Source organism: Lactuca serriola, chromosome 1, assembly GCF_051521515.1.
Source record: "Lactuca serriola cultivar US96UC23 chromosome 1, Lser_US96UC23_V15, whole genome shotgun sequence".
NCBI classification, from domain to species: Eukaryota; Viridiplantae; Streptophyta; class Magnoliopsida; order Asterales; family Asteraceae; genus Lactuca; species Lactuca serriola.
The window spans coordinates 249739839-249750128 of NC_136408.1; the positions used below are offsets into that span (position 1 = coordinate 249739839).

A 10290-nucleotide genomic window follows, 5' to 3' on the forward strand; every position below is an offset into this window, starting at 1 on the left:
GCATTGTTTGGGATAGACATCTGAAAAGGAAGAAGAACAAAGTTTATATTAGATAAGAATCCTTAATATTACACCTAATATGAAATATTAAGGCTAGGATCCAACATAATATCCTACAATTGCGAAGAGGGATGTCGTAATCCAATTGTAAAATATTTGAAGGTAGGTAAATGACGATTTACCAATTTCCACCATGAAAAACGAAATAGATTATTAGGTTTTAATTGGTTTCAAATTCCTAGATCTTTAAGATTCATTGAAATTTTCAAATGCATGTTTAAATCTCGATTGTGCCCTTCAAGTTTATGATTGGGATGTCGAGGATCACAAACAATGTGTGAATAACCATGTAAATTAACACGGTTCACCCAATTCTACACATCACCTAATCATTGTGCCGATTAATCATACGCGCTCCATTGATCTATGATTAACATCAAACTACCCTTTTCCACACATTGTCAGTCCCAGATTAGTGTGTCGGTTAACCACACACGCTCCACTAACAATTTAACAAGGTGATAAGTGTAATTTCATATATTGACACCATTGTCACATTTTTCTTAAAGTAACTAAGATTGAGAATTAAATAAAAGTTTAGTTACTTTATATTTATCATTATACTTTTAATGAGGGAGAATTAATGTTCTATCCTACCCGTTCGGCTAACAACCCTCCACCAGTAAAGGAAGCGGTGGATGAGAATGGACACCCATTAAACCACCATTTTATAGGTAGTAACCTTATACCCTCATTATAGACCGGCTTCGTGAATGAGACCTACTAACAGTAAGACTGTCTTAGTCTTATATATATATATATATATATATATATATATATATATATATATATATATATATATATATATATATATATATATATACTAGTGGTGTACCTACGCGATGCAGCAGCGGCGAATAGTTGCTTCTTCAAATATTTGAACTTGGATGAATTATTCTCGAGTGTCAATAAGTTCGATTTGGCGGGCTATGTTTCCTAGGTTTTCTAACCAAAATTTATATTGTACGACAAAGCTGTTTGTTGTACATTTTCTAACCAAAACTTCATGTACATCCGACAATGCTATTTAGACTCGAATAATGTAGGTTTTCTAACCAAAATTTATATTGTATTGGTACATAGATTTCAAAATCGAAATTGTTCGGGTGTAGATTATATTATAATACATTTATTTTTAAATAGTTGATAAAATGAAATCGTTTTTAAATATTATAAAACTAGGTTTAAACCCATGGAAATCACGGTTAAAAAAGAAAAACGAAATCGATAATTCAAAATCGTAATGACTAATCAAAAATTTGCAAAAAAATTATTAATCACGTAATAATACATTTCAAAAATCATTCCCGACTTACCCTTAATATTAAACATCAAGCATTCAATCATCTAACTACATAATTGCATCAATATAACCATAACCCACCACAACTTATAACATACTGCAATTTGGGGAGAATATAAGATGTAAGCTATCTTTAAAATCTACATTTAAAAAAATCATTATCAAAAGAAAATAAAGAAAATATGATTTTTGCAAGACTACAAAAAAGTTATTGCTATACTCCCATAATAACATAATAATATCAACAATGAAATAAGAACAAGATTGTGTTGTATTAAATAAATTTCCTAAAATGAGATAAAGATGAACAAAATTTGTGAGAGCTTACTTTAATTTTTATAGTGTAGCTATCTTCCACAATGATACTGATATCACAAGAAATGCCCTCCTATTATTTTGCACCCCAATAAAGACCTAACACGATGCCAACATAATTATTTAAAAAAAAAAAAAAAAAAAAAAAAAAAAAAAAAAAGACAATACTACACTTCCACTACTAAAGATTCATGCTTACTTTTTTGTGTTTCCTGTTTTAACCTTTCTAGATTATGTGTACTGCAGTGGAGGCGTAGCAGTTACATGAACCTTAAAATGATAGGAATCAATGAAAATCATGAAAACAAAGTCCATATCAAAGAAGAGACATTCTTAACCATCAAGTTTAGAATATATATTAAAGTAATAAAGATAAATAAGCATCTTATATTAAAAGAGCACATAAGATACATAAACACACACATAAACACAAAATGAATCATACAACACATACACACCCAAATCATGAACCAAGAATTTAATTTAAACAGTAAGATCCAAGAACATAAGACTGACCCATATGTATTTGAACTATGTTATGAAATATTAAGAAATGTCTTCGACAAGTGATTAGATTAAATCCCAAAGTTCCCAAACTCTTGTGTGTCTATCTGCACCAAAATGTTTAATGAATACACATGACTACAGTGGTGTTATATCAATACAAATACACTTACATCAAATATAAACATGTTCTTGTAATTAGCAGATGACCTAAAGTTTCCCACAATTGGTGTAGTAACCTGCCAAAATAATTAACAAAAGTCATTGATTGTAATTTGTTTTTACAAAATTGTTAATTCAATAATTTTTTGAAAATGATATTACCAATTATTAGTACCTTCATTCGTGCTTTACTAAAAATTGGCAATAAGACTTTAAATCAGAGTTACCGAGGACTCCAATTTCAATGTGATAATAATTTATTCGTCATAAAAACTAAAGGTTTTAGGTAATATGGTAAACATTGAAATTAGGGTTCCAAATTGTAACCTGAAACAAAAAAAAAATATAAAAACATTATATGGGGAAAGTAATTATGAGCTGATTTCAAAATATGAAACATAAATATAAAGCGTGAACATGAATAAGATAAACAAAGCAGCTTGAAAAAGTTTAAGTAATTTAGCGCAGAATCATACCTTAGAGGCAAAACTTTAGAACCCACGAAACTTCAATCACAGACATTCGATGATATTGTCAAATTAAAAAGTTAAAATTAAGACCAGCTATATCTCGATATAAAAAAAAACATTTTGAAATCGATTGGCTGAAACACGTAAACCCTAGAGCACTAAAGCTTGAAGCAGACGAAGGAGACAATAAAAAATCTCCCAACAACACATCCCTCCGATCCCATGTCTTTCTGAATCAGAATACACAGACCTAGGGTTTTAAACAATAAAAAAATAAGTTTTTTATAAAACTGCAATAAGTTAGAATGCGAGGATGATAAAGAAAACACACACACACATCATTAAACACACACACAAAGCTAGCGTTTGGAGGAATAAGAAGAAGCTTGTACCTCCAGAATTTAGAATCTTGGGATTTAAATGCGAGGATGATTTTACAAGGTGATTCTATTGATCTTGTAACCGAAGGGAGTGAATGAGGGATTTTGAAATCCAAATAAGAGTGAACCAAAGGACCGAGATTTGAGGCTGATTGAAGATTTAGAATATAGATTACTGATTTTTCGTGATTTACTGAAATATGAAATTCAAGAACATAAAAGGTCGAAGAAGTTTGCCACGTGTCATTCTCTAATGCATTATGCCGCATGTCATTTTATCATAATTTTGAGATATTTATTTTTCATTTGTCATTTATTTTATTTTTTATTTTTTAATATATCATTAATTTAGTTTCTATAAATAAAAGATACCATAATAACTATATTAATTTCAAATTTTAAATTTCAAACTTCAATTTCAATTTTAAATAAATTACAGTTTAAACCTTCGTATTTAACATATTGTTATAACTAACATGTTTATTACACGGGTCTGACAACTAAACACATAAATTTAATTTATTTTTTTACATGTTTTTTTTCTCATAAGTTTTACTTATTTCAAATTTTACGTTTAATTATTTGTATTTAACATTTTGTTTTAATGAACCCGTATAATATACGGGTTTCACAACTAGTTTCGGAATATAGTTTGATAGATTGAGCGGGAAAATAAGGTGGGAAGATACGTAAGGAGAAGCCACGTGCACTTATTTATTAGGATTAGGATTAGGATTAGGATTAGAAGTCAAGTTATTGTTGAAAATTCTATATTAATATATATCATATAAATCTCAAATATGTTACGTTTCCAAGTATTGTCCTATTGGAAAAATAACAAAAGATTATTTATTCTTAAATTATCATATTTTTTTTTTTACTTTGAATATCATAAAATCACACTTGTCATCAAATACTTTCGATTGTATATTAAAAAATAAATTTTGTATGTTTAAATATACCTGAAGATTAGTTATTAGCAATAACTAACACAACAAAAAATATAAAAGAAAATAACTAAAATGGTAATAAAAACGTATAATTGTCATGTGATATAAAATTAGCTAGTAACGGGTAGCGTGTAGATGATAGTGGGTAGCTTGTAGTTTGTAGCATTTTTTAAACGCTACATAAAATAGCATTTAGATTTGAAGCGTTTTGTTTAAACTAATAAATTATAAATAAACATGAATAAAAAAGTATATATATATATATATATATATATATATATATATATATATATATATATATATATATATATATATATATATTCGTATTTCATTAATTTACTGTTAAAAGTTACTTGAATTTACTAAAACATAGAACGATTTTTATAATATATTGTTAAATATGTCAATTAAATTAAAAAGGATGGTCATAGATTAAATGTTATGTAATATTTATTTTGCCAATGTTATGATTACTTAAGAAGTATCCTAATAAAAGTTAGGATATATATGATAGATCGAAATTTAAAAAAAAATGTATTAAAAATCCGAAACTTTTAAATTAAAGTTGAAAAAAGATAATATATCCTAATAAATGAAGATCATTTTGCCAAATGTCATCTTCTCATTAAATTTGTCACATGTAATTTTGTAAATTTTTTGATTAAATTTAAATCCACATGTCATTTTGTGGTTTTTTTGAATTAAATCAATTAATATGACACATAATACTAAATTTATATATGTAAAGTATTAAATATATTTAATGTGATAATAAATGCAAAAAATTTATATATATATATATATATATATATATATATATATATATATATATATATATATATATATATATTAAAATACATTGAATATGATAATAAATTTAATGAATATGATAAAGTAATCATTGATATTATGGATGATCTTCTTAATAGTGATTCTATTTATTCATTAGAATATATCTATTTATTTTAAAATTTTATTTTAAAAAATTCTTAATATTTAAACTTTGATATATTTTTTTTAATAAACCGTGTAATACACGGGTTTTACACCTAGTACCAAATATCTAAGTTAATATATCGAACATATCACTTAACCATGGTAAAATATACCATTTATAAAAAAAATAGATATAAAATAAGTCTTATATCTTTTATTAAACTGTATATTTAAATGTTTTAAAAGAGATTGAAATAAATCATTTCCATAATTAAAAACTTACAAAAATTTGCTGAAACTATATAGTTAAAAGTTTATAAAAATATTGAAATAAATCCTTTACATAATTAAAAACTTACAAGAATTTAGATTTCAAATACTTTCTGATGTACAATGTTAAAATAAAATGAAAACAACAATTACACGAATAAAAATAAAAACAAAATTTTAAAACAACATTTACATGCATGCCTAATTCTAACCAATCAATCATCTTTTAGGGACAACTACTCTAAAATTTTGAAAAACAAAGATAAATTTTGTCATATCTTTAGCTGTATCATCATTGTATATAAGACGAACTAGCTTATAACTCATGAAAACCACGGTGGGTACATTTAAAATTATTATATAGACAAAAAAAATAAGAAACTACATTGCCATTAACAATGAGAATTAGAAACTATCTTGCTATAAAAGTAATGACACCTTGAAAGAGTGGTATCTTTTGGGCTAATTTTTATAGTAGCGGGTTGAAAGTACAATTAGATACTACTTTGCATTAATAAAAAAAGTAATTAAAAAGTACAATCAAGTACTGAAAAATCCAAAGTTAAATAACAATTTATGTTTAATAGAAATGAAATTAAACTGTAATAGCAGGTCTGTCAAATTAATTTTTTTGCAAAAAAATTAAAGATGCAAAACACCAAGACATCAAGTATGATGCAATATACAAACAAACAAACAAACACACACATACACATACACATAGCACACATAAAACTACATAAGAGGTAAAATGTTTATATTTGTAAGTCCTTAATTTGCATGTATATCAATCAGATCCGTTTGATGGTGCGGAATCCCAATCAAACGGATGATGTCAGATCAAATAGAAGAGAAGGAGAAGAATAATAATATGAATCTTGTTTGAATTGATTAGAATGAAGTTCTCTTACAAGATTCACACAGTTACACACATATGCTCCTTTCTCTCTCTCTCCTGGTCGTAAACTCTCTTCTTGTTCATTAATCCCCACTCTTCACCCCTAACACCTATATATATATATATATATATATATATATATATATATATATATATATATATATATATATATATATATATATATACTAGGGAATATGGTCCGGAGAACATGGGCTGTAAATGGGTTTACGGCCGTAATCTCAACCGTAAACATGTATACGACCGTAAACACCAAATTGTTTACGGTCCAAGACACAAAAATACATTTTCCTAGAAAAGCAAATTATAAACCATATTTTTGACCCAATAATCTCCCCCTTGGTTTATAACTTTCTTTTCTAAATGACCCAACAAGCTCCCCCTAAATGAAGAATTTGATGCTACCAATGACTACATTTTAGGATTGATGAAAGATGAAGGAAAAACATATGAGTTCAAATTCTTTACGTGATACAGAGTTACCAGGTTTTTTTTGAGGAATCAATTTACTCTTCAGTTATGTTGAATGATTTTAAGGCATCTAGAATTTCCAACCATAAACTTACACTAAAAATAGGTGTTCCAGTCATATTACTTTGTAATATCGACCAAACCAAATGACTATGCAATTCTACTATATTATAGATTGTTAGGCTTGGAAGAAACGTCATTGAAGCCTAAATCATATATGTTAGATTCTTTATGGAGACTACTTATATACCTTGCATGAATTTAACTCCGTCTAATGAAAGAATCTCATTCTGTTTTCAGCGGAGGCAATTTCCTATAGTAGTTTATTTTGTTATGGCCACTAACAAAAGTCAATGACAATAATTATCAAATGTTGGATTATACTTGCATAAGCTTGTCTTCACTCATTTTCAGTTATATATTTTTTGTTTCTCGCATTACAAGTGAAAAGAGATTGAAGGTACTCATATATTACGAGGAAGGTTGTCCAACTAATAAAACAAAAAGTTATGTTTACAAAGAGGTCCTTCAACTATTATAGATATTCAAGTGTTTCTTTGTTTTTTTTTCAAACATTTAAATGTTAGCAATAATGCTAAGTCTGTTTATATTACTTTATTTTTTTATAGTGCCAACTTTTTTATACATTTACATGTACATTTTTATATGTTCCACGCGTTTTACGCGGGGTCATAATCTAGTATTATTAATAAACCACAACCATGTAAAAGGATAGAAAATAAGACATATTAAAGTGAAAATAATCTAGACACATATAAGTTTAAATTAAAACATTTTTGTCGACGAACACAAACAAAAAAAATGAAATTTGGTTGACATTTACAACTCAAAAAACTTTATATTATATGAAACAATCAGATTGTTAAAATAAAAATGTTCATAAAAACAAAAAATATATTCACTTATAACATTATGTTTTTTTAGTTACTCAACATAAATGATATTTTTTCTCTTCAGGATATAAGCAACAAGTTTCAACAAAGCTTTTTAGAAATCATTGATGTAGGGACATTATCCGCAACAAAATAAAACCACGATGGGATTCTTATAACAAATACAAAATGTAACGCCCAAAATTTCAAAACAATTAAAACTTTTCAAAATCACCCATTTTATTAACATTATTGCAAAAAGGTTTTCAATACATCATTAAACAGAGTAATTTCCCAGGTTCATATCATAAAACACCAACGCATGGAACGGTACGATCACGCCTTTGCCTTGCCACAGACTCTTGAGAACCTGAAACATAAAACCACAACTGTAAGCCCAAAAGCTTAGTGAGATACCCCCAATATACCAACCACATATACGCCCTTCCAGGCCACGACCTTCCGGTCCATACATATTGCCTTCCGGCCCATAGCGTAAAACGCATACATAACGTAACAAATCATAGGACGACCCTGCATACCGGGTCACACCCCAGATCTAGCAATCATACGCATAACACATAATCATATAACAGTTCACAGTTAGCAATTGATCAACAGATCACATAACGTAGCATTACTCTAATCAAGATATCGGTCTAGCCGGTCACTGGCATAACATTACCCTATGAATCAGTCAACATACTAAATGCATACATACGCCTTTCCAGGCCATGACCTTCCGGTCCACATAGCAATGCCTTCCGGCCCATAACATGTAATGCCTTCCGGCCTATATCATAACCATGACAACTACCCGGATTTCCATCCGATAAAGAGGGTCGGCCTTGGTGCCATAAACCCTAGCGATATGGTGAGGATAACTCACCTCGAAACTGCCGACTGAACAGATAGCTCAAGCTGCTCCGATCACTGATACGATCTCCTCTCTGGACAGTCACCAACGCACTGAACTCAAACAATAAACAACAATTACCAAAATACCCCTGGAACCACTGGTCAATCCTTGGTCAAAGACAAGGTCAAAGTCAACCCTTGACTGACCCTACTCGCCGAGTCAACCCTATGACTCGCCTAGTCCCCATACTCAGAACTTCACTTAACCCGCGACCTAACTCGCCGAGTCACCCCAAGACTCGCCGAGTTCAACGACTCTGAGTCCACTCGCCCTTGACTCACCGCTTCCTTAAGACACCCTTTCTACACGTCGAGTATCCCCTTTTTACTCGACGAGTTCCTCTTGGAAGAATCGCGAGGCCACCCCGACTCAACTCGCCGAGTCTGAAGAACAACTCGACGAGTCCCAGTAAATCTTCAAGCTACTCGCCGAGTCTGAAGAACAACTCGGCGAGTCCATGCCATGCAGGCGAGCAACTGCTTCCTAAATTACGTATGGTCCCGAGATATATAATCATGGGACTTTCTGGACTTCTAAACATCTTATTACTGGGGTATAAACGTCTGGGTAATAACATAATAACCCATCTAATCACCAAGTGGGTTTCATAAACCCTAGATTCGTATACACATCAAAATAACAGAAATGGTCCGAGTATTACCTGAAAACGCACTCTCTGTGTCCCCCAAACCTCAGGACTCGATCCTCTTTGATATTCCTTTGGCCAAATTCTTCTTCTTCTTGCCTAACAAGTTCCTCCAAGTTCCAATAGCTTTCTCTCCTGCTCTAGACGTCCACAACGATTAGGGTTCTTCTCAATCGACCAAAAGACGGACAATGACGGCCTAAGAGGCGTTATATACGATCCAAAACCGAACGGTTAGGGTTTCTGCTGAACAGCGCAGACTCGTCGAGTCCAGTCGCGAACCCGCGACCCGGTCTGCGATCCTACTCGGCGAGTCTAGGATCCAACTCGCCGAGTCCCCTCTTAAAACACCCCAGAAACGTAATTTAATAATACCTGAGATTCCGGGCTGTTACAATTCTCCCCCACTAGGATTAGACTTCGCCCTCGAAGTCTCACTCTGAAAATAGTTCCGGATGCTCCTTCCGCATCTCACATTCCGGCTCCCAAGTCATTTCCGATCCCCTCCGATGTTGCCACTGAAATGGCCCAATGTACCGGGGCCCCAACTTGCCTCTCTTCCTGAAGCAAATCACTCCTTTCCAAGGAGAGGCCTTCAGGAGTACGAGGTTGCCGACCTGAAACTCAAGCTCGGACTGGCGTCTGTCTGCATAACTTTCCCTGTCGGCTCTGTCGAATCTGCTCTGTCGACTGAAGCACGATCTCTGTACTGCACATCACTCTTTGTAACCGAGAATTACCCAAGATGCAACACTGCTCTGAATCTCAACGATCACTCGAACCATAAGGGTTAGGAAACCGTGAACCACCGGATCCCCGATCCAAAGCCCACTTTGTCCATTCCGGACCGACTGAGAGATCCATTCCCACTCTCAGAGCAACTCTCACAAGTTCCCCTCTTGCTATCACATACACATACTGAACTAGTCCCAACACTCGCAGGTTGAAAGACCCGATACACTGATGATATCCTCGAACATCTCCCAAGATGAACCACTACATCCACCCTACACTCTGATTAGAATCACACTGAGAATTTAAGATTCTCCCTCCCCCTGCATCCCTTCTGAGCCTCAACAGACATCCCAAACCGAA

The 10290-nt window shown here is 31.7% G+C and overlaps 1 long non-coding RNA gene across 2 annotated transcripts; it reads right to left on the minus strand.

Annotated features, from left to right (window-relative positions):
• Positions 1–1588: 1588 nt before the first annotated feature.
• LOC145072929 (uncharacterized) lies at positions 1589–3395 on the minus strand. 2 transcript variants are annotated; one of them, XR_013691197.1, is made up of 7 exons: positions 3207–3395; positions 2821–3064; positions 2520–2671; positions 2356–2421; positions 2195–2289; positions 1878–1948; positions 1589–1777 (listed from the first exon to the last, which is right to left on the minus strand). It is a non-coding gene; the product is annotated as an uncharacterized LOC145072929 (long non-coding RNA). The 2 variants fall into 2 exon arrangements; XR_013691196.1 differs by lacking the exons at positions 1589–1777; positions 1878–1948 and having other exon boundaries at positions 2046–2289; positions 3207–3394.
• Between the last annotated feature and the right edge of the window lie 6895 nt (positions 3396–10290).